Source organism: Stomoxys calcitrans, chromosome 1 (assembly GCF_963082655.1).
Source record: "Stomoxys calcitrans chromosome 1, idStoCalc2.1, whole genome shotgun sequence".
Lineage (NCBI taxonomy): Eukaryota > Metazoa > Arthropoda > Insecta > Diptera > Muscidae > Stomoxys > Stomoxys calcitrans.
This window is the reverse complement of record NC_081552.1, coordinates 262,446,937-262,473,761: the sequence shown is the minus strand read 5'-3', so window position 1 is coordinate 262,473,761 and position 26,825 is coordinate 262,446,937. Positions and strand designations below refer to the sequence as shown.

The 26,825-nt window shown below is 40.8% G+C and overlaps 1 protein-coding gene across 4 annotated transcripts in view; it reads right to left on the bottom strand.

Moving 5' to 3' along the window:
• Window positions 1–26,825, bottom strand: part of LOC106092868 (palmitoyltransferase app) — a 448,575-nt gene that overhangs the window by 214,039 nt on the left and 207,711 nt on the right. For all 4 annotated transcript variants that reach the window (XM_059360946.1, XM_059360942.1, XM_059360945.1 and 1 more), the window contains exon 4: window positions 10,321–10,526. The gene's annotated coding sequence lies outside the window, so the exon portion shown is untranslated. The remainder of the gene's footprint in view (window positions 1–10,320; window positions 10,527–26,825) is intronic.

Sequence of the window (26,825 nt, the reverse complement as noted above, 5' to 3'; positions counted from 1 at the left end):
AAAATTTGGGACAGTGAATTGCGTTAGGCCCTTCGATATCTTTCTTCAATTTGGCCTAGATCGGTCCATATTTGGAGATAGCTGCCATATAGACCGATCTCTTGATTATAGGTTTTGGCCTATATAAGGGGCATTTATTGTCCAATATAGCCGAAATTTAGGACAGTGAGGTATGTTGATCCCTTCGACATTCTTTTTCAATTTGGCTCAGATCGGTCCAGAATTAGATATAGCTGCCATGTAGACCGATCTTTCGATTTAAGGCTTTGGGCCCATAAAAGACGCATTTTTTGTCCAACATAGCCAAAATTTGGGACAGCGAGTTGTGTTGGTCCCTTCGACATCCATATTCAAATTGGCTCAAATCGATTAACATTTGCATATAGCTGCCATATAGACCGATCTCTCGATTTAAGGTTCTGGGCCTATAAAAGGCGCATTTATTGTCTGATGTCGCTGAAAGTTGGGACAGTGGGTTAAGTTAAGCCCCTCGACACATTTCTGCAATATGGCACAGATCGGTTCAGATTTGGATATAGCTGCCATATAGACCGATCTCTTGATTTAAGGTTTTGAGCCCATAAAAGGCGCATTTATTGTCCGATGTCGCCTAAAGTTGGGACAGTGAGTGAAGTTGAGTCCCTCGATACATTTCTGCAATTTGGCCAAGATCGGCCCAGATTTGGATATAGCTGCAATATAGACCGATCTCTCGATTTAAGGTTCTGGGCCTATAAAAGGCGCATTTATTGCCCAATGTCGCTGAAAGTTGGAACAGTGAGTTAAGGTAAGCCTCTCGACACATTTCTGCAATTTGGCCTAGATCGATCAAGATTTCGATATAGCTGCCATATAGACCGATCTTTCGATTTAAGGTTCTGGGCCTATAAAAGGCGCATTTATTGTCCGATGTCGCCAAAATTTGGAACAGTGGGTTGTGTTGACCCCTTCGATATTCTTTTTCAATTTGGCTCAGATCGGTGCAGAATTAGATATAGCTGCCATATAGACCGATCTCTCGATTTAAGGCTTTGGGCCCATAAAATACGTATTTATTGTCTGATGTCTCTAAAATTTAGAACAGTGAGTTAAGGTAAGCCTCTCGACATATTTCTGCAAATTGGCCCAGATCGGTCCAGATTTGGATATAGCTGGCATGTAGACCGATATCTCGATTTAAAGTCTTGGCCCCATAAATGGGCATTTATAATCCGATTTCACTGAAATTTGCCACATTGTTAGGCTTTTTGACATCTCGACATTGCGTGAAGTGGCCGAAACCAAACCAAGGAACGTTTACACCGATTTATGTAGACAGTAAGAGACGCAAGTAGAAATAAATAAAAAAAAATCCTGAAACCTGTTTGAAAAAAAGTACATTTCTGTACAATATTTTATTTTGTGTTTCCAAGCTATTACTTTTAATTTTTATTACTTTTCTCCCTCTCTTTCCATCTTTTTAATAATCTCAAAGCGGATATTAACATTTTCTCTTTACAGTCTTATATTTATAAATTTCCTGCTAATATTGAAAAGTTATTTTGTCCAATAACTCTTGGCTTGTCTGCCTTGTGATGTATGCAAGTTTTTATGTTGGATAACTGAAACACTTATTGGTAAGTGAGCTTGACTTGGAATGTTGCGAAAGCGAGTCAAGAAGACTTTTGGTACATATTTCTTGGCTGACAGTTGTTATTGCAGAATTTCAACTATGTGTTTTTTTTTTGCTCTCCCAGAGTCCTTCTGTGATGGATGTTAACCCATTTTCCGTTAAAAGAGTTTGACTTACGCTTCATTTACATTTACATGTTTGTTTTTTTTTTTCATTTTGCTTATGGTAAGGACTTGGTTTCGTTGGGTAATGGTATCCAAACAATTCCACAACAAATTCATTTGTAGAAAATAAATCTAAGAAAATTCAAATAAGGCCATGAATATATTATGGCTATGGAAATTACAGAGAGATAGATAGAGGGAGACTTGAATACATTTTTCACAAAAAAGACAGATAAGATGGCTAATGATTTGGTTATGGTGACAAATAAAAATTGTAAAAGCTAAGTTGATTAATAGCAAGAAGAGGTTGTAGAGACTTCAATGCCTTAGTGATAGATAGACCGATGCAAATTAGATAAAAATGTAATCTATTGACTGATCAACATCTTGTACTAAGGGTAAGATAACCGTAAGTTTTTATGGGGACCTATTTTGTGTGTCTACAAAATATTTGAAATTTGGAACTGAAAGTGGCCTTGAAGGCCACCGTAGCGCAGAGGGTAGCATGTCCGCCTATGACGCTGGATTCTAAAGGTTCGAATCCTGGCGAGACCATCCTAAAAATGGTTTCCCCAAATGTGTTCATCACGTTACGGTGAATGAACACATTTCGAACCGAACACTGATTTTGGTAATAAAATTCAATGATTTGCAAGCGTTGCTCGTTAGTAAGTCTATTCATGATGAAATGTCAAAGCATACTGAGCATCTTTCTCTTTGACACCATGTCTGAAATCCCACGTGATCTGTCAAATACTAATGCATGAAAATCCTAACCACAAAAAAATCACCCTTTACTTGGCGGGCCGCCCCAACCCAAAAAATCCTCTAAACAGAAATAGTCGATGTTCTTATCAATATGGGGCTCAAATGAAAAGTATCCGGCAGTAGACTACAAATATGGCATAAAAAATTAGGTCCAAGTAATGGGGGGTCGCCCCACCCCCCATACCCCAAAATGGCAGGTGGCGCTTTTCCTCCTGAAAATACGTCGAATAGATTAATTGACCCATTATGGCAATATGGGACTCAAATTAAAGGTATTTGAGAGTAGAAAACGAATTTGATATCCAATATTGGGGTTACGCCCTAAATCACCCCTTAAACTGAACTTTATTTCGGACTGTAGCAATATGGAGCATATTCGAGTCGAAACGTCTCCCCCAAAAAGTACTTCTTTTTATCCTTATTTCAAAAATACCAGATCTCGAAAATTGGTAATGCAATTAGTTCGAAATTTTTTGCACTCTAACAATCACCAAAAAGAAAAAAAATGGTTTCTATTGTTGGGGACGGGTGCCGCGGGGATAGCCCAAAACACGCCAAATGGATATATAGACCAATCACGGCAATGAAGAGCCATGTGTTTTGGGAGCCGCCCCACCCTAAAATACCTCCTTATTATGTAAAAGCTATTTGGGGTGGATATTTATTGATTTTCGGCAAATTTATATTCCTTTTTAGGACAAAGACCCTGGGGTTCACCCCACCTTCAAACACAATTTATTTACCGATCATGCCATTATGGGACTCATACGAAATGTTTCTGAAAGTAGAGCACGAATCTTATACTTACTTTGATGGCCAAGTGATCACCCCTCCCAAAATACCCCCTAAACCCGAAATATTTACCAATACAGCAATATGGGACTCAAAACAAAGGCATTTGGGAATAGAGTAAAAATTTGCCCAGGAACTGAGCTGGGGCAAACTTTTCATACATCAATGAGTGCTTTTCGATTCATGTTGAGTTTATCAAGGATAAGAGACCTTTTTTATAGCCGAGCCCGTACGGTGTGCCGCAATGCGACACCCCTTTGAGGAGAATTTTTTACATGACCATCCATGGTACCTCGCAAATGTGGCCTGCATTGAGAAGGGATAACCACCGCTTTAAATTTTGTCCGAAGTTCCGAAGTTCGAACGCAGGCGATATCCACATTCAGGGCGAAGTGTCCCCACCCTAAATAGATATTAGAGAGTTAAAGAAGGCGCAGCGGAGCGGCTCTGTCCAGCTATTGGTTTGCCTAAAAAGTAATTGTGGATTTTTTAAAAGAAAGTAAATGCATTTTTTAATAAGGCTTAGAATGAACTTTAATCAAATATACTTTTTTTACACTTTTTTTCTAAAGCAAGCTAAAAGTAACAGCTGATAACGGACAGAAGAAAGAATGCAATTACAAAGTCACAAGCTGTGAAAAAATTTTTCAACGCCGACTATATGAAAAATCCGCAATTACTTTTTGGGCAACCCAATAGTATCTAAATATGGACCGATTTGACTCATTTACAATCCCAACCGACATACACTGAGGAGAAGTTTATACATGGCATAGTACCTCACAGATATCGCCAGCATTAGGCGGCGGGGATAACCAACGCTGACATTTTATGGTCTCGCCAGGATTCGAACCCAGCGTCAAGGGCGGACATGCTAACTTCTGCACTACGGCGGCCTCCAAGATGGCATAGATGCACAGGGGTCAAAAATAACCAACTATAGCAAACTTTAGTAATATCTGATAAACATGGGCCACATATAGACCTATATGGACATTCTATAGGCAGAGTTAATTAAAGTCCACTCCTCTCACATCAATTTACTATGAAAAGTTAAACTTCGTGTTTCTTCTTCTTAAACCACAAACATGTCCTCATGTTTTCCATATTTTATTGCAAAAGTTGTTTTTCCAATCACTTACTGGCTCAAAGTAAAAAATCTACCCTCCCTAAAATGCGGGTATGTGACCCACATTGCAAAACCTATGGAGAAGAAAAATTCCATTCCATAATTATTCATTGCCATAGTTGAAACTTTCCAAATGTTGTGGCAAAGCAAACTACGGCATTTTTTTTCTAGAGAAACCATTGTTTCGGCGCTCAGTTAAAACTCGACCCATCTGTTCTCCCTCCCTGCTCCAACAACTTTTTTTTAATAAAACATTTGGCAAAAGCAGGTTAAGTGTACCGAACAAACTGTTAATTACACAATGGAATTGAGGGAGAGTGAAAGTAGTAGTGGGCTTATAATTGACTCCCGCTGCGAATTGACCTACGAATTAAAGCTGCAGGTGCTAAATGCAGTATGGGGAGGAGAAAGAGAAGGGGCGGCAGCAGTTTGAGTGGGGCAACATTACATGATCCCACATGTGTGCTTTCAAATGAAACTGCCTCAAGAGATAAAGCCATGTTGCCTCTGGCTGGCATTACACGATGACATGATTTTCACTAACCTTTTGACCAAATAAATATTACAACGTTACACAGACAAACATGAGTTAAGCTCCCTCTCTCTCTCTCTCACTCTCTCCACTGACTGCATGTGTGTGTTTGTGGGGTTAGTGTGCAAAAGAGATAACCCCTGTTGTGTAATGCAAATATGACCGAGTATGTGGCACTGATCCTTTGTCAAAATGCGTTGCCAACCAGCAAATTGAGATACCTTTGTTAGGGGTAAACCCATTGTTGACCCTACCATATTTACTGACCTCACCAGAACCATCACCACCAAAGGCAGCTTTTATTCTATTCACTGAAGCACTGTGGTTTTTGCATATGTGTGTGGACAGGGAAAAAGTCGTTAATCCATTGCCTGAAAACTTGCTCTAAATCCCTTTGAGAGAATATCATTTTTTTTTTTAAATGTGGGTCAATGCTGAAAAGGTTACACTTGGCGATGAAAATCGTAGTTTGGCAAATATCATTAACATGTGTGCTTAAGATATGAGAAGAAATTTTTTCCCAGCCGCTGGTTTCGATCCCTGATGATGGCATAGAATGTATACCGGCCAGTAAGTATCAGATCTTCGAAGCATTAACCCTGAAGAACAATAAGGCAACGTATGCCGATGGATTGCCTGCTTTACTACGCAAGACTAAAGTCCAGCAACTAAGATGCATGGTGTATGCATCGACTTCTCTATGCAAACTGGCTAGAAGAAGGCATACCCTCTGATTAGAACCCCAACATACTTTGTCCCCTTGTCCCCCTTAAAAAGAAGGGAAACAAGATATTGGGTTGCCCAAAAAGTAATTGCGGATTTTTCATATTGTCGGCGTTGACATTCCATTCTAAGTTTTATTAAAAATGCATTTGGGCAACCCAAAAGTAGGAACAGGGGCAAATTTCTCACCTATCAATGAGTGCAGTCCGATTCAGGCTCAATGATAAGGGGCCTCCTTTTTATAGCCGAATCCGAACGGCGTGCCGCAGTGCAACACCTCTTTGGAGAGAAGTTTTACATGGCATAGTACCATACAAATGTTGCCAGCATTAGGAGGGGAAAGCCACCGCTGAAAATGTTTTCAGATGGTCTCGCCAGGATTCGAACCCCGGCGTTCAGCGTCATAGGCGGACATGCTAACCTCTGCGCTACGGAGGCCTGTCAGTATGAAACCATCGAAGCATGAAGGCGGCTGAAGAACAACAAAGCAGCGTATGCCGATGGATTGCCTGCTTAAATACGCAAGACTGAAGTCCACCCGCCAATAAGGCGTATGCATCGACTTCTCTGTCCGAAGTGGCTAGAAGAAGGCATATCCGCTGTTTAGAACCCCAACATACTTTGTCCCCTTGTCCCCCTTAAAAAGAAGGGAAACTGGATAGTATGTGCCAACTACAGAGGAAAAAATCTCCTCCAATCGCATACCAGGTATTTTTGGGCATTTTGTGATAGCCAGTAAGCAACAACGCCATGATGGCTTAGAATGTGTACCAGATAGTCAGTATAAAATCATCGAATCATGAATCGGACTGAAGAACAACAAGGCAGCGTATGCCGATGGATTGCCTGCTTTACTATGCAAGACAGAAGTCTTGCAAAAGATAAAGCGAATGCATCAGTTTTTCGGTTCCAGATGATTATAAGAACGTATGCCCGGTGATTAAAACCCCAACATACTTTGTCCTCTCAAAAAGAAAGGAGAGAAGAATGTTTCTGCCGACAGACACCTTTAAGGTACCACCATATTTTCTATGACAACAAAATATTATTGTAGGTTAGGTAAGGTTTAAGTGGCAGTCTGCCATCAGACTGACTTAGACGTTTGCGCCTATTGTGATACCATAGGAGCAGAAGAAGGAAGATGCCTTCTAGTTCCTACCGTTGAACCATACAGATAGCTTCAAAAAGCCCAATAACTTGCGAATGTTCACATCCACTATATCAGACAGGTTCTCAAAGAAATGAGAAGCTAAAGTGGAACTCCTTCTAACTGCTAGGGCGGGACACTCACACAGAAGATGTTCTATGGTCTCTTCTTCCTCTTCGATGTCCCTACAGCTCCTGCAAAAGTTGTTGCTGGCAACCTTCAGTCTGTCAGCATGGTTTCCGATTAGACAGTGACCTGTCATGACGGACACAATGACTGAGACGTCTGTTCTAGCCAATGACAACAAAGACAGTAGACCTCTTCAAGTCTAGATGAGGCCACATAGTTTTGGAATGCTCACAGCCCCCTCTTTGCGACCATCTATCATTGGTTGCCCTTCGGGCCTGGTCCTGAAAACTTAGCTTACATGTCGCTAGAGGCATACCCACAGATTCTAGTGACCCTGGAATGTGTAGGGTAGTTCCTAGTCTCGGAAGCTCATCCGCTTTAGAATTCCCTGGGATATCTCTGTGGCCCAGCACCCCGAACAGGTGAATTTTGAACTGTTCCGCCATCTCGTTGAGAGATCTGCTACAGTCGAGAGCGGTTTTTGTGTTCAGAAATACGTTCTCCAGGGATTTAATGGCTGCCTGGCTGCCTGAGAAGATGTTTATGCCAATCGTCGTAAGGACATTATATCATAGCCATTCCACCACTTCCTTAATTGCTAGGTTCTCTGCTTGATACACACTGCAGTGGTCGGGTAGCCTCTTCGATATGACCACTTCTAGATCTTTAGAGTACATCCCAAAGCCCACCTGGTCGTTTAGTTTGGTACCATCCGTATATAAGTCTATGTAACTTCTGTTAACAGGGATATCGTAGTTCCAATCGGTCTTATCAGGAATAGTGGTGCAGTACCTTTTATCAAAAAGAGGCTCAGGTAGGGTGTAATCCATACTGCATGGGACATCGGATATTGTATCAAGGATAACACAGTGTCCGTAGCCGCCACATCTTATATATAAAATTCAATTTATGTTTGTTTGTTCCGTATAGACTCAAATCAGCTGAACCGATTACCTTGAAATGTTCTCAGATTGTGTAGGTTGCTCTGAAAGGAAACATAGCCTATAAAATTTTTTGATATCGGGAGGGGGGGCGGACCCTCCCCCTTACCACAAAAGTACTACCCAAAAATAAAAGTGAACCAATCGGGACAATATGGGATTCAAATGAAAGGTATTCAAGTGTAGAGAACGAATTTCATAATAAAAATTGGGTCCAAGAACCCTAGGGGGGCTGCCCAGCCCCTAAACCCCTTAAAATAGGTTTATTTGACGCTTATGACAATATGGGACTCAAATTAAAGGTATTCGGGAGTAGATTACAAATATAATTAGGAAAAAGGAATAGGCTTTTTAATTTGTTGATATCGCAAGGGGGCGGACCCTCCACCGTTACCCCAAAAACACCACCCAAAATCAAAAGTGGACCAATAAGGACAACATGGGTATGAAATGAAAAGTACGCGGAAGTAGATAACGAATCTGACATACAAATTCATGTCGAAGTAGAGGGGTGGTCACCCCACTCCCACAAAAATGCCCAAAATAGGCACATTAGCCAATTACGGATATATGGGATTCGATTTGTTTGTACCGCATAGACTGAAAAACGGCAGAACCGGTTTTCTCGAAATGTTCGCATATTGTGTAGGTTGGTCTGGAAAGAAACATGGGCTATATAATTTTTCGGTTGATCTGGAAAGAAACATGGGCTATATAATTTTTCGGTATCGGAAGGGGAACGTACCTCCCCTTATGACAAAAATACAACCCAAAATCTAAAGTGGACCGATCGCAACAATATAAGTGTCAAATGAAAGGTATTGGAGAGTAGAATACGAATATGGTATCAAAATTTGAGTCTAAATACCCATCGGGCCGCCCCAACCCCAAAAAGGAAATATTGGATGTTCATTGCAATATGGGGCTCAAATGAAAGGTATTCGGGAGTAGATTTCGAATCTGGCATACAAAATCAGATCGAAGTATAGGGGGTCATGCCAACCCTCAAAAACGTCATTAGACCCATTATGACTATATGATACTTGGCTGAACCGATTTTCTTAACGTTTTCATAGATTGTGTACATTTGTCTGGAAGGAAACATAGGCTATATAATTTTTAGATATTGGGTGGGGGCGGTCCCTCTCCCTCACACGCCAAAAACGCCATCCATATTCGAAAGTGGTCCAAGGGCACAATAAATGTAGCAAATGAAAGGCATTGGAGACCAAAAAATGAATATGGTATTAAAATTTGGGGCCAAGTACCCAGCGGTGGCCCCTCCCCCCCCCCCCCCCCAACCCCAAAATTCATCTTAACAAATATATTCGAAGTTCATGTCAATATGGGACTCAAATGAGAATTATTAGGAAGGTGCCGTTGGACGCCCCAGCCCCAAAACACCTTGCAAACGGTTCATATTTACCGGACATGGCAATATGGGGCTCAAATTAAAGGGCTTTGGAAGTGCAGCACGAATTTGATATCCATATTTGAGTCGAAATGTATGAGATGCCATCCCTCCCCTAATGAGAACATTACCTTAAGGAAGAACATTTCCACCAGAGACCGAGTAGGGACAAATTCTCACACATCAATGAGTGCTTTCCGATTAAAATTTAAACTCAATGATAAGGGTCCTTTTTTATAGCCGAGTCCGAACGGCGTCCCGCAGTGCGACACCTCATTGGGGAAAACTTTTTAAATGACCATGCATGGCATTGTAGATTAAGAGGGGATAAACACCGCTTTGTTCGATGTTCTCGCCAGGATTCGAACGCGTGTAGCGTCATAGGCTACAACGGCACGAATTCGATATCCGCATTCAGGGCGAAATATCCCCACCCTAAAAAGATGTTAGAGAGTTAAAGAAGGCGCAGCGGAGCGGGCTCGGTTCGGCTAGTGGCCAATAAGAAAGCTCCCTTAAACTCACGGCAGTGGTCACTCACTTTCCCAAAATGCCTTTTCATTGCTAAACGAAACAAATATCTTCGAAAAACATCTGTCGTTGACATTTTATTCTCCAATTTCATCACTGTATCCTAATGTCTCGTTATTAAATATTCAATTTATTTTTTTAATTGAAATATTTGAATTAATTATCGAAAAGCAACAACGCAGCACTCATTACTGCCCATATAATCGTCGCTATTTATCATCGATTTGGAGGATATCGAGGACTAACAAACAAACAAACAAAGAAAAACTTTTCGCTGTTAATATGATTTATATCACACACCATTACTCAGAGAAATTAATTTCGCCCTAGCGGAAAATTGTAAAACATTTGCTTGTTTGTCGACTGACCGTCCGTTGGTTTGACCGTTTGTTTCCTAATTGAATTTTAAAATTACACATTGATTACAACAAACTAATTACTCACCTTTTTTTCTGTATTCCTGATGATGAGGCTATGGATGGTGGTGATAATAGTTGTTGCCGGCAGTTGTTGCAGTTCTTTGTTAGCCCTGCGTTGGACGACAGACGGGGTTCCTCATACGTTTGCTGGCTTAGCGCTGTTTCCGGTCGGGCGATTCCACATCAGCTGAATTGAATGCAACAAAACAGGAAACAACGGAAAAAATTAATCTGCAATAAAATGGGGGCGAAAAAAAAGAACCAGAATTAAATGGCAACCGAGACACGCACAAAAGCACGAAACAGGTGAAAAAAAGTGAAAAAAACACAAACAAATTTCTTGATGCGGATAAAATTTAATTAATTTGAAAATAATGCTTCTAAATCCTCATTCGGGCATAACTAAAATGGGAGCTAAACCATAGCCTCGCTGAGAAGCAAGGGATGGTGAAATAAATTTAATTTTATTCAAACGCATTCTCCCTAATATTCCTCGCATGCCTGCTAGTGGGTAAGGGTATGAAAGAAAGGCGTAGAAGCTGAACTGATAAGAGGGGTAAGGAAAAATGTAAAAAAAAACAAAAGTACAAAAGTAAAAAGGCATTAAGTTCGGCCGGGCCGAACTTTGGATACCCACTACCTCGGGTATATATGAAAACCCCCTTTCGGCACAATCCGGTGAAAATTGGATAACTTATGCACCCAAATTCGGCACGGATATTGAGTGGGCCATATTTGGAACGGATGTTGGGAGAACTAAGACTACTTACTGTTTGAAATTTTCAGCAAAATCGGTTAAAAAATAAAGCTTTTATGGGCTTCAGACCCTTAATCGGGAGATCGGTATATATGGCAGCTATATCTAAATATAGTCCGACCTGAACCACATTTGGGTCCTATGATAGGAGGCGTAAAACTACTCAATGTTTCAAATTTCAGCGAAATCGGGTAATTAATAAAGCTTTTATGGGCTTTAGACCCTTAATCGGGAGATTGGTATATATGGCAGCTATATCTAAATATAGTCCGATCCGAACCTTATTTGAGTACTATGAAAGGAAGCGTAAAACTACTAAATGTTTCAAATTTCAGCGAAATCGGTTAAAAAATAAAGCTTTTATGGGCTTTAGACCGTTAATCGTGAGATCGGTCTATATGGATAAAAAACAAAGTTTTTATGGCCTTCAGACCCCTTATCGGCAGATCGGTCTATATAGCAGCTATATCTAAATATAATCCGATCTGAACCATATTTCTGTCAGATGTTGGGAGGCTCAAAATAACGCATTGTTTCAAATTTCGGCGAAATCGGTTAAAAAATTTGGCTTTTATGGGCTTCAGAGCCTTTATCTGGAGATCAGTCTATATGGCAGCTATACCTAAATATAACCCGATTTGATCCATATTTAGGTCGGATATCAGGAGGCTTAAGATAACATTTTGTTTCAAATTTCAGCGAAATCGTTTACAAAATAAAACTTTTATGGGTTTCAGACCCTTTATCGGCAGATCGGTATATAGGGCAACTCTATATAAATATAGTCCGTTATGGACCATATTTGGGTCAGATGTCGGAAGACCTACAACTACCCACTGTTTCAAATTTCAGCGAAATCGGATAAAAAAATATAGCATTTATGTGCATTAGATCCTTTATCGGAAAATCGGTCTATATAGCAGCTATATCCAAATATGTTCGGATTTGGCTCGTTCAAAAACTCAACCAGCGTGCATCAAAAAGACGTAGCTGTGCCAAATTTCAGCTCAATATCTCAATTTTTGAAGGGTGTAGAGTGATTACAATAGACGGACGGACAGACACACGGACATCGTAAAATCGTCTTAGAATTTTACGACGATCCGATCCGATATATATAGTTTGTAGTGTCGGAAATTGATATTTCGATGTGTTGCAAACGGAATGACTAAATGAATGTACCCCCTATCCTACGGTGGTGGGTATAAAAAAAGCGTCATATCAGATATGTTGACATTGTAACCATATGTTGTGTACTTATCATTGCCCATGTTAAGAAGGGTTTTAATGGCGGTCTGAAATAAGACATTGTTAGATAATGGCTGTCCATTGTTAAATCACAATAGTAGCTAAATTATATGGTGTCGTGGTCTGGTGGACGGCGCTTCAAAAGTCCACCTACTGCTCAATACTTAACCGCATCCAAAGGATGACTTGTTTGTGCTTCACAGTCGCACTGAGAACAACACCCTCTGAACATTGTAATTTGCGAGACAAATTGCTGCGACCACAGCTATGAGGCTGAGGGAGCCTTCTCTTTGGTCATTTGTCGGTTACGCACACTGTTTTATCCTTGCTACAGTATCCGATCCTCTAGACAGTGTGGATTACATCCTGTCTTAGCCGCTTTCTAATAAAAGTTACTGCACCACTATTCCTGATAGAACCAATTGGAATTTCGATATCGCTGGTAACAGAAGTTACATAGACTTCTAAGGAGAGATGCCGGGAAAAGAACTCGACAAATGTGATCCATGGTGGGGGGTATCTAAGATTCGGCCCGGCCGAACTTACCACGCTTTTACTTGTTTAAAATAACCATGCATGACATTGTACCTCGCAAATGTCGCCAACATTAAGAGGGGATAAACACCGTTTTGTCCGATGTTTTCGCCAGGATTCGAACGCGTTCAGCGTCATAGGCTACAATGGCACGAATTCGATATCCGCATTTAGGGCGAAAGATATTAGAGTGTTAAAGAAGGCGCAGCGGAGCGGGCCCGGTTCGTCTAATTTTCTATAAAGACAAAAATACCATAAAAGTATTGTAAAGACAAAATATTATTAAAACCTTCCCCAAAAAGCAGAATTTCTTTAAACTTTCTAAGAATTTTTCCTCTTAAGGTCAAGCTCCACGGAAATATTTTCAAAAGACAAAATTTCAGTGAAATAAAAGAGATTATTATCACAAAATATAGCAAGAAACCGTTTAGTTTTGGTAAAAACCCGGTTTATTAAAAAACCGATAAATGGCAAATTTGAAGAAACCGATTAGTATATTGAGCTCAAAAAACCGAAAAACCGGTTTTCAAAAATCTCACTAATAAATCTAGGTATTATGCAAGTCAAAACTTCTCCCCAAAGAGCTGTGGCACTGCGGCTCGCCGTTCAGACTGGGCTGGTGGTGGGGGTGGGGTGGCCCCTTAGACACTTTTCCCGAATATTGATATCAAATTTGTGCTTTACTCCCAAAGACCTTTCACTTGAGCCCCATATTGCCCTGGTCGTAAATTTGTCCCCTTGGGGGATATTTTTGGGGGAGAGGCACCACCCCAAAAACTTGGTCTCATATTTGGATATCAGATTTGTGTTCCACACTCAAAAACCTTTTATTTAAGCCCCATATTCCCATGGTCAGTAAAGAAGTCCTGTTTAGGGGGTGTTTTGAGAAAGGCGTGGACCCCCAGAAGCATGGTCCCACATTTGGATATCAGATTCGTTCTCTACTCGCAAATACCTTTCAGTTGAGTTCCATATTGCGATGGTCGGTAAATATGTCCAATTTAGGGGTGTTTTGGGGCTTGGGGTGGTCCCCTAGCACTTGGTCCGACAATTGGATATCAGATATGTTTTCTTATCCTAAATACCTTTCATTTGAGTCCCATATTGTAGTGATTGGTCTAAATATATGTTTGGTTGGTTTTAGGGTGGGGCGGCCCCCTACGTACCCCATCCGAAATTTGGAAAAAAAATTTTTATTTTTAGGGTATTATATGAGGGCACACAAAATTTCGCTTAAATCGCACCACCCATCTCCGAGATCTGGCATTTCTGAAAATTAGGGTAAGGGGGAGGGTCCGCCCCCCCTTCAGATATCAAAAAATGTAGTACCATATTTTCACCACGGGGTCATTATGCACCATCTGTGAAAACATACACACAAACATACATACAAACAAACAAACACAAATTGATTTTTATATCTAAGATTCATGGGCAAATCGGAATTTGCAAGGGCCCAAGAGGTTAAATCGAAGGACCATTTCATGTGATATGGGAGCTATGTGCAAATTTTAATTGATTTGGCCAATCGACCTATAGAGGAATCTGTGAAAAATTTCAATAGGATATCTTTTGTCTTTCGACAGCTTTCGTAATTTCCACAGTTTTGATCTAAAATTTGTATTCAGCAAAAGTTCTCCCCCAACGAAAATTTTCTTTCCCACGCCCATGCAGACATGTGAACTCAACAACACATCGCATCGAGTAAACGAACCAACAAACCAACAACAAAGAGTCAACAAAAATATTCCCATCATACGCCCATACACATGCACAAGGAGGCAAATTAATATCCTTTCATGCAACTGCAGCGCATATGAAAAAAGTGTGTTTATGTGTGTACAGCGGCTGGTCATAGATATAAACGATCATAATCGCTTGTTTATTAGCATTTGTAGTAGCTTGAATTTGTGTATATTGAAGGGGATTATAAAATATGAGCTTCCTGTTGCTGATGATGGTTTTTTTTTATCGCTAATGTCGTTTCTTTAGCTGTTTTTTTTTTTTGTAGTAGTTAGAGCTTATGGCCTTTTGCCTTTAATTGTTGTTGCTATTGCTGATGCTGATGCTGACGTGGCAGCGCCCTCAGTTTTATTTTAATAACTTTGACTTCATTGAAAACCACAAACCATAGATTAATGCCATAATTAAAACACTTGTGCAGTGCCGTGCCAATGCTCTTCGCCTATGCGAACTCAAACCACTATGGCGAATGGGCACGGCTTTGTGGAAAAGCATTGGCAATTCACCACATCCTGGCCACATCCCACATCACTTCCACAACCATGTCACATGCATTTACACTCGTACGTACTCACCTTATCGAGAGGCGGAAATGTGCGACACACATTTTAATGCAAATAAAAGGAGCAAAATGCAAAAACAAAAGAAAAATTCTGCCTTTAACAAACATGAGATTGAAGGTACACTTGGTGATTCTTTTGAAATGAGGTAGAAGTATGAGACATCGTATCCCAGACAAGCCAATCAGTAGACTGAGATTGATCTAAAACCCCATAAAGTATATATTGGGTTGCCCAAAAAGTAATTGCGGATTTTTCATATAGTTGGCGTTGACAAATTTTTTCAACGGCTTGTGACTCTGTAATTGCATTCTTTCTTCTGTCAGTTATCAGCTGTTGCTTTTAGCTTGCTTTAGAAAAAAAGTGTAAAAAAGTATATTTGATTAAAGTTCATTCTAAGTTTTATTAAAAATGCATTTACTTTCTTTTAAAAAATCCGCAATTACTTTTTGGGCAAACCAATATATTCTGGATCGTCTCGACATTCTGATTTGATCTAGCCGTGTTCGTCTGTCCGTCTGTCTGTCGAAATCAAAATAGCGGTCGAACGCGTAGAGTTAGCCACTCGAAATTTTGCACAGATACAAATTTAGATGAAGGAGAGGTATCGGGAGAAAAGGAGAGAGGAGAAACGTCTATTCCGCAGAAAGAAAAAAGAAATGAAAAGACGTGAGTGTAAGCGAATTGAGATGTACAGGAGTCAGAATGAAGTCCGTAAATTTTACCAAAGAATTAAACACCAAACCGATGGCTTTGGTGCAGGCACATCCTCCTGCAGAGACATAGAAGGAAATCTGGTAACTGACACAGATAACATGCTTAGGGATATGGAAAGAACATTTTACCCAACTGCTAGTGTCCGACGTTTGCGGCGAAGAGGATACCGCCGAACCAATCCCTGATGATGGTATAGAATGTTTACCTCCTAGTCAGAATGAGGTCCAAGTAGCTGTGACCCGACTAAAGAACAACAAAGCAGCAGGTGCCGACGGGTTACCCGATGAACTATTTAAGACCGGAGGCGACACCCTGATAAGGCGTATGCATCAGCTTATCTGTGCAATCTGGCTAGAAGAACGCATATCCGATGATTGCAACCAGCATACTATGTCCCGTACACAAGAAAGGAGACAAGACGGAATGTGCCAACTACAGAGGAATAAGACTCCTCCCCATCGCATACAAGATACTCTCGAGCGTACTGTGTGAAAGATTAAAATCTAAAGTCAATGAGATAATTGGGCCCTATCAATGAGGCTCTAGACCTGGTAAATCCATCTTAGACCAGATATTTACACTGCTCCAAATCCTGGAAAAGACCCGAGAAGGACAAATCAACATCTACCATCTCTTTGTTGACTACAAAGCTGCCTTCCATATTCCGTTACGTTCAAAGGCATTTCAAGCCATGTCTGAGTTTGGTATCATTGCAAAATTAACAAGACTCTGCAGGAAGACACTTACACTGATCCGCGTTCCTCAGTAAGAACAGGAAAGGATCTCTCCGAACCATTTCAATAACAAACGAGGTTTCAAACAAGGAGACAGTCTATCGTGTGATCTCTTTTATATCCTAATGGGGAAAATTATACGAGATGCAGATGTGAAAAGATATGGCACACTAATCACAAGAGAACACATGCTACTCGCCTATGCCGACGACGGCGAAATCATAGGTCGGTCACCGGAAGTAGTAACTGCAGGCTTTGAAAGAATCAAAAGAGAGTCAGTGAAAATGGGTCTGGCAGTAAATGGAGATAAGACGAAATAGATGGTTCCAACTGCCAAAAAGCCTTGCACAACCGAGCAGATGAAGAAAATGGAGAATGTTGGGAACCACAACTTTGAGACAGTCAGTAACTTTATTTACGTCAGCACCGTCGTAACCGAAAGTTTACGTTTTTTACCGCCGTAACACCAGTTTTGAAATTAAGCGAAGAATAATACTGGCAAACAGATGCTACTTTGGACTAAGTAAGCACCACCTCTCGACAGACGAAGATTACACAATACAAGACAGTGATACTACCCGTGCTGTTATATGGTTCGGAAGCATGGGTACTTGTGAAAGCAGATGAGGCAGTGCTTGGAGTATTTGAGAGAAAGATTCTTCGTAATGCAGAATATTGGCGACGTATGAACCACGAGCGGTATGAACTGTATGACGACGATAGCATAGTTCACACGCATCAAAATACAACGGCTGCGTTGGCTAGGTCATGTTGTCAGAATGGATGAAGAAGCTCCAGCAAAGAAGTCTTTTGAAGGCAAACACGGTGGTACACGCAAGACGGGAAGACCAAAAGTCCGATGGAAAGATCAAGTGGTGGGAGACACTTCGAAACTTGGTGTCAGAGATTTTAGAATGAGCGCAGAAGATCGATGCGCTTGGAAGGCTGTTCTACGTGCGGCTAGTGGAACAAATATTCTGTCATAGCCAATTAAAGTAAAGAAAGTAAAAAGTGTTTTGCTATGACTTTCAACAACTGTGGCAAGTACGGTCTAAATCCCCATATAAACCGATCTCCAGATTTGCCTTCTTGAGTCCTTACTAGCCGCATTTTTGTCCGATTTAGCTACAATAAATAAAAAAAATGCATGCGGTATTCTATTGGCTAAAAGTAACAGCTGATAACTGACAGAAGAAAGAATGCAATTACAGAGTTACAAGCTGTGAAAAAACTTGTCAACGCCGACTATATGAAAAATCCGCAATTACTTTTTGGGCAACCCTATTACGACTTCCAACAACTGTGCTAAATATGGCCCAAGTCAGTCTATAACCTGATGTAGCTCCCATGTAAACTCGTCTCTCGATCATCCTTGTTCGGTCCCTAAATGCTTTAATTTTTGTATACCCTCCACTATAGGATGGGGGTATACTAATTTCGTCATTCTGTTTGCAACACCTCGAAATATGCATCTGAGACCCCATAAAGTATATGTATTCTTGATCGTCATGTCATTTTAAGTCGATCTAGCCATGTCCGTCCGTCCGTCTGTCCGTCCGTCTGTCCTCCCATCTGTCCGTCCATCTGTCCGTCCGTATGTCTGTCTGTCCGTCCGTCCGTCTGTCCGTCCGTCCGTCTGTTCGTCCGTCCGTCTGTCCGTCCGTCTGTCCGTCTGTCCGTCCGTCCGTCTGTCCGTCTGTCCGTCCGTCCGTCTGTCTGTCCGTTCGTCCGTCCGTCTGTCCGTCATCTGTCCGTCCGTCTGTCCGTCCATCTGTCCGTCTGTCTGTCGAAACGCTAACTTTCGAAGGAGTAAAGCTAGCCGCTTGAAATTTTGCACAAATTCTTATTAGTGTAGGTCGGTTGGGATTGTAAATGGGCCAAATTAGTCCATGTTTTGATATAGCTGCCATATAAACCGATCTTGGGTCTTGACTTCTGGAGCCTCTAGAGGGCGCAATTCTTATCCGATTTGAATGAAATTTTGCACGTAGTGTTTTGTTGTCACTTCCAACAACTGTTTTAAGTATGGTTTAAATCGGTTCATAATCTGGTACAGCTGTCATATAAACCGATCTTGGATCTTGAATTCTTAAGCCTCTAAAGGGCGCAATTCTCATCCGATTCGACTGAACTTTTGCACGTGGTGTTTTGGTATCACTTCCAATAACTGCGCTAGATATGGTACAAATCGGTCCATGTTTTGATATAGCTGCCATATAAACCCATCTTGGGTCCTGACTTCTTGAGCCTCTAGAGGGCGCAATTCTCATCCGATTTGACTGATATCTTGGACAGAGTGTTTTGTTATCACTTCCAACAACTGCGTTAAGTGTGGTTCAAATCGGTCCATAGCCTGGTATAGCTGTCATATAAACCGATCTTGGATCTTGACTTCTTGAGCCTCTAGAGGGCGCAATTCCCAACCGATTTGACTAAAATTTTTCATGAGGTGTTTTGTTATGACATCCAACAACTGTGCTTAGTATGGCGCAAATCGGTTCATTATCTGGTATAGCTATCATATAAACCGATCTTGGATCTTGACTTCTTGAGCCTCTAGAAGGCGCAATTCTTATCCGATTTGGCTGAAATTTTTCATGAGGTGTTTTGTTATGACTTCCAACAACTGTGCTTAGTATGGCGCAAATCGGTACATAACCTGATATAGCTGCCATGTAAACCGATCTTAGGTCTTGACTTCTTGAGCCTTTAGAGGGCGCTGTTCTCGTCCGATTTGACTGACATTTTGCATGTGGTGGTTTGGTATCACTATCACCAAATGCGCTAAGTATAGTTCAAATCGGATCATGTTTTGTTACAGCTGCCATACAAACCGATCTTGGGTCTTGACTTCTGGAGCCTCTAGAGGGCGCAATTCTTATCCGATTTGAATGAAATTTTGCACGTAGTGTTTTGGTATCACTTCCATTAACTTTGTTAAGTATGAAACAAATCGGTTCATAATCTGGTTTAGCTGTCATATAAACCGATCTTGGGTCTTGACTTCTTGAGACTCTAGAGGGCGCAATTCTCACCGGATTTGAATGAAATTTTGCACGTAATGTTTTGTTATTACTTCCAACAACTGTGTTAAGTATGAAACAAATCAGAACATAACCTGATATAGCTGCCATATAAACCGATCATGGGTCTTGACTTCTTGAGCCTCTAGAGGGCGCAATTTGTACAACGACTTTTTCCATGACCTTCAACATACATGTGAAATATGGTCTAAATCGATCTGTAGCTTGATACAGCTCCCATATAAACCGAGCTTCCGATTTTGCTTCTTAAGCGCCTACAAGGCAAAATTCTTATCAGAATGAACTGAAATATTGCACAATGACCTCTACGATGTTCAGCATTCATTTATGGTCCGAATCGGACTTTAACTTGATATAGCTCCAATAGCACAACAGTTCTTGATCAATATTCTTTGTCTGCCTAAAAGGAGATACCGCGCATAGAACTCGACAAATGCGATCCATGGTGGAGGGTATATAAGCTTCGACTCGGCCAAACTTAGCACGCTCTTACTTATTACTAATCCATTGTTATTCATAGTAGTTCTCATAGTTTTCCGGAGGCGGGTTACTGGCCCCGTGCCCCAACCGCATGGGTTTTGTGGGATTGCACATGTATACCTCGTTGTGGCGAGTCGCTTGCTTCCAAGATCCGACGCTCGCCTCCAGCCGCCCCTAACCTGGAAATAGACGATGATGTTGGCCATTGGTTATTTGCAGGCACCAATAACTCGCCTTGTCATCTCGAGTATCATTGGCACTCAGCTAAAATTAGCTTGGCACAAAATGGGTTAAACAGCCTAATTATATTGAACTGGTGTTCCAAGTTAGTTATCCTGCGGTAATGCAATTCCTTTTTTTTACCGAACGTTGCCACTAGAGCAGCGTTTAGTTTACCAAAACTCCAAATAACTTTTATTCGGGAGAAAACTAATGCCGTTGCTGCTGCTGCTCCTGCATTAACTAGCAAAAGTTTGGTGACATAATTTTAAGACCCTTTTTTCGTTGAACTAAATTCGCTTTGTTTTTATCATAGTTATACGCTGAGTTTTTGCCCATTTTTTTTCAATAACAGTCACTGCAGATAGTTACGAACTGCAACTGATATTGAATGCGAACTTTGCCTGACATGAATTTCATAAAGTTTTGTTTTTTTTTTAGTGAAGCCATTTTTTTGCCTTTGAGTTGCATGAAAATATTAAAAAATTGCTCAAAAGAAGACAAAGGTAGATAAAGTAAGGTAACTAGAACGCCAGAACATGAACGCTGAAAGTTAAAACACGTAGTGCAAGGGGTGACATGTAAGGCACGGGCGAAACTATGCAGGAAATTTGGGTTAATTGATATCTGATAAGGAACTGTGATTAATCAAGATAAGGCAGTGAAATGAACGTAGATAGGATATTGAAAGTTATGACATATGCTTTGCAGCGCCACACGGAGAAAATATTGTGGAAATAGCTTAAACATTGAATTACATGGAAAAAAAAAGAACCATGATTTGCGGATCTGCACCTGAAATGTCCGCACTCTTTATAGAGAAGGTGCACTATACGCACTGGCGGATGTATTAGAGAAATACAAGGCAGATATTACCGCCTTACAGGAAGTGCGATGGACTGGGAATGGCGTCACTACAACACCAAACGGTGACGAACTATACTCCAGCTGCCATAACACCAGGCATGAATTTGGCTGTGCAGTTGTGGTTAGTCAGAGACTGATACACCTTGTCTCCAGCCTTACTCCGGTGGATGAGAGGCTATCCACATTCCGTAAAAAGCCAAATTCTTCAACAACAGCCTTATTTGTGCCCATGCTCCGACGGAAAACAAAGACGAGCATACCAAGGATATTTTCTACGAGCGCCTAAAGAGAGAATATGACCGCTGCCTCGCCCATGATATTAAAATCCTTCTGGGAGATCTTAATGCAAAGATATGGAAGGAAGACATTTTTGGTTCAACAGTCAAAAAGTTTAGCCTCCATGAAATAACGTCCAGTAATCGATTGAGGCTGATAGATTTCGCCGCGGCAAAAAACTTGGTAGTTAGTAGCACCAGATTTCAACATAAAAATATTCACAAAGCCACATGGCTGTCACTCGATCAAAACAGGAGGAACGAAATTGATCACACGTTGTGATAGATGGAGGGCATTCATCCAGCGTATTAGATGTACGAACGATCCGTGGAGCGAATATAGATTTGGATCATTACCTTGTTGCAGCAAAGGTTCGCACCCCTTTGAACATGGCGAGGAAAGTGCGATCTGACACTGCACGGAAGCTGGACATTGAAAAAAAGCTGAAAACACAACAAACAGATGGCAACGACATACTCCACTCGACTGACCAAACTGTTCGATGAAAGCACTCCTTGTTGCGATGTTATAATGGCGCAGTGGGAAAATATTGCCCACTCTCTGGAAAATGCTGCGTACTTGGGTTTTGGAAGTCTCCCCCAAGAAACCCATGGTACGACCAAGAGTGTCGAGATGCTACTGAAGCCAAGAATGCGATATATAGAGCAACCCGGCAATCAGTGGCAACACGCCAGATGGAGGAGTAGGATCGAAAGAAAATGAGAGAGGAAAAACGTCTATTCAGCAGAAAGAAAAAAGAAATGAAAAGACGTGAGTGTAAGCGAATTGAGATGTACAGGAGTCAGAATGAAGTTCGGAAATTTTACCAAAGAATTAAACATCAAACCGATGGCTTTGGTGCAGACACATCCCCCTGCAGAGACAAAGCAGGAAATCTGGTAACTGACACAGATAACATGCTTAGGGATATGGAAAGAACATTTACCCAACTGTTAGTGTCCGATGTTGGCGGCGAAGAGGATACCGCAGAACCAATCCCTGATGATGGTATAGGATGTTTACCTCCTAGTCGGAATGAGGTCCAAGTAGCAGTGACCCGACGAAAGAACAACAAGGCAGCAGGAGGCGACGGATTACCCGTTGAACTATTTAAGACCGGAGGCGACACGCTGATAAGGCGTATGCCTCAGCTTATCTGTGCAATCTGGCTAGAAGGACGATGATTGGAACCTCAGCATACTATGTCCCGTACACAAGAAAGGAGACAAGACGGAATGTGCCAACTACAGAGGAATAAGTCTCCTCCCCCATCGCATACAATATACTCTCTACCGTACTGTGTGAAAGATTAAAACCTAAAGTCAATGAGATAATTGGGCCCTATCAATGCGGCTTTAGACCTGTGAAAATACACCCTGGACCATATATTCACACTGCGCCAAATCCATGGCATAGTACCTGATAAATGTTGCCAGCATTAGGTGGGGAAAACCACCGCTGAACAAATTTTTTTCTGATGGTCTCGCCAGGATTCGAATACGGGCGATCAGCGTCATAGGCGGACATGCTAACTTCTGCGCTACGATGGCCTTTTTTTAGTAGCTATATCTAAAAATAAACCGATCTGAACCATATACGATACGGATGTCGGAAAGCCTATCATAGGTCACTCTGTCAAATTTCAGTGAAATCGGATTATAAATGTGCCTTTTATGGGGCCAAGACTTTAAATCGAGACATTGGTCTATATGGCAGCTATATCCAAATCTGAACCGATCTAAGCCAAATTGACGAAGGATGTCGAAGGGCCTAACACAACTCTCTGTCCCAAATTTCAGCAAAATCGAATAATAAATGTGGCTTTTATGGACCTAAGACCCTAAATCAGAGGATCGGTATATATGGCAGCTATATTCAAATTTGGACCGATCTGGGGCAAATTGGCGAAGGATGTCGAGCATCCCAACGCAACTCACTGTCCCAAATTTCAGCAAAATCGAATAATAAATTTGGCTTTTATGGGCCTAATACCCTAAATCGGCGGATCGGTCTATATGGGGGCTATATCAAGATATAGTCTGATATAGCCCATCTTCGAACTTGGCCTGGTTATGGGAAAAAATAGAATCGGTGCAAAGTTGCAGCTCAATATCTGAAGACTGTAGCGTGATTTCAACTGACAGAGGGACAGACGGACGGACATATCTAGATCGTCTTAGATTTTTACGCTGATACTGATGTACTTTATAGGGTCGGAAATGGGTATTTCGATGTGTTGCAAACGGAATGACAATATGAATATACCCCCATCCTTCCCCCACTTTTCCCATGTAGAAAAACAACACCCCAGGTAAACAAAATTTTCAATTTATTATTTAAAACATTTCAATCACTCCCACTATTAGCATAACTCAATTCGTTATCGTTTTTTTTTTATTCAAACATGAAACAAAATTTCGCAAAAGGAAAACAAAAATTCCAACAGCAATCGGAAGTCAATCGACATTTGTGAATAGCAATGTCCTTTTTATTATTCATATAGCATGGAGAAAATTTTTGATATGAATTTTTTTTTAGATTTGTGCTGTTTGGAATTTAAATTGAATAAATGCGAAATTTGTTATGCGTTGATCTGTGGGGTCTATTAGCAGCAGCTTAGAAGTGTAAATACGAAACAAAAGTTATGCAAAAACATAGAAATTCAATTTTCATAAATGGCTTTTAAAATGAGTAACAAACGGCGAATTAAGCCAAATCACAGCCACACAACATAACATAACAATCAGCAAAGGCAAATAGATGTTCGTACGCCCTCTACCCCATCATGCCCATTATCCTAGTCTACACCACCATGGTAGTAAACATAGCGTATAGGGTTGCCGTTGTATAAGCAAATTTTTTCTAAAGATATACATTTTCCTGCGAAATAACCTCTTGGAGATCTAGAATATTTAGATGAAAAGCCAATTCATTGTCCCGCTGGGTACTTGGAGCCAAATTTTAATACCATATTCCTTTTCTGAGTTTGCCCCTGTTCCTTAGGGGAATGTTCATGGGCAAAATTTGCATTTGCAATTCTTTTCTGATCTCCAATACCATTCATTTGCTACCCTTATTGTGCCCATCGGACCACTTTCGGATATGGGAGGCGTTTTTGGGGTAAGGGGGAGGGTCCGCCTCCCCCCGATATCTAAAAATTATATAACCTATGTTTCCTTCCAGAGAAACGTACACAAACTATGAAAATTTTAAGAAAATCAGGTTCAGCCAAGTATCATGATTTTGATCTGATTTTGTATGCCAGATTCGAAATTTACTCCGGAATACCTTTCATTTGAGCCCCATATTGAAACGAACGTCCAATATGTCTGTTTGGGGGAGTTTTGGCCTTGGGGCGGCCCGATGGGTACATATACTCAAATTTTAATATCATATTCGTATTCTACTCTCCAATACCTATCATTTGGTATCCATATTGTCTCGATCGGTCCACGTATGATTTTGAGTTGTGTTTTATGCATGATTTTAGGTGGTGTTTATGGGGTAACGGGGGAAGGACCGCCCCGACATCAAAAATTGTAAAGCCTATTCCTGCTTTCTAACCATATTCGTAATCTATTGCTAAATACCTTTCATTTGAGTCCCATATCGTCGAGATCGTCAAATAAACCTATTTAAGGGGATTTTGAGGTTGGGGCGGCCCCCCAGGTACATGGATCCAAATTTTATTATGAAATTCGTACTCTACTCTTGAATACCTTTCATTTGAGTCCCATATTGCCCTGATCGGTACACACTTATTTTTGGGTAAGGGGAAGGGTCCGCCCCTCCCGATATTAAAAAACTATATAGCCTATGTTTCCTTCCAGACCAACCTAACATTGTCATTCCGTTAGGAATACATCGAAATGTTCTTGATCAGTCTAAAAATCTAAAACGATCTAGCCATGTCCGTTGAAAACACTACGGTCTTTAATAATAGAGATATTGAGCTGAAACTTTCAACAGATTCTTTTTCTTGTCCATAAGCAGGTTAAGTTCGAAGATGGGCTATATCGGACTATATCTTGATATAGCCCCTATATAGACCGATCCGCCGATTTAGGGTCTTAAGCCCAAAAAAGCCACATTTATTATCCGAGTTTGCAGAAATTTGGGAAAGTGAGTTAAGTTAAACCCCTCGACATGCTTCTGCAATTTGACCCAGACCGATTCAGATTTGGATATAGCTGCGATATAGACCGATTTAGGGTCTTAGGCCCATAGAAGCCACATTTATTATCCGATTTTGCTTAAATTTGGGACAGTGAGTTGTGTTAGGCCCTTCGATATCCTTCTTCAATTTAGGGCCTTAGGTCCATAAAAGCCACATTTATTATTCGATTTTGCTGAAATTTGGGACAGTGAGATATGTTAGGTCCTTCTACATCCTTCTTCAATTCGGCCCAGGTTGGACCAGATTTGGATATAGCTGCCATATAGACCGATCTCCCGGTTTTAGGTTTTGGGGCCATAAAAGGCGCATTTATTGTGCGATGTCGCCGTAATTTGGGACAGTGAGTTAAGTTAAGCCCCTCGACATACTTCTGCAATATGGCACAGATCGGCCTAGATTTGGATATAGCTGCCATATAGACCGATCTCTCGATTTAAGGTTTCAGGCCCATAAAAGGTGCATTTATTGCCCGATTTCGCCGAAATTTTGGGACAGTGAGTTCTGCAGTTTCTTCGACATTTTTCTGCAACTACGCTCAAATCGGGCCAGATTTGTATATAGCTGCCATATAGACCGATATTTCGATTTAAAGTCTTGGCCCCATAAAAAAGGCGTATTCATAATCCGATTTCACTGAAATTTTACACATAGACTTATGTTAGGCTTTTCGACAACTTCGTCGTATATGGTTCAGATCGGTTTATTTTTAGACATAGCTACTAAAAAGACCAATATTTGGTTATATACAATTGAAAAATGACTTGTACTTATAAGTATTTGGTCAAAATCGGAACATATTTTGATATAGCTGCTATGGGGCATAATGCATGCATTTTTCATTGAGTTTTGACGAAAGGTGGTTTTCAAATATACCCGAGGTGATGGGTATTCAACGCCTTTTTACTTGCTATATATACGATTTTCTTCATGATGATTTAACATTCGTTTCTGTGCGCTCGGTTTCGCACAGAAACGGAAAACTTCTACAAATATCTCAGCGGTAACTCTGTAATAATCAATTCAATATTCATAGCCAACATCACCATGACGATGACAGGGCTCTTTGCTTTGGCAAGTTTTCTGGCAGTATTTGGAGGAATTCATTTGGATAATAACATTTGGATGGTAATTTGCTTATGGTTGCATAATTTTAGGCAAATATTTCATTATTTTA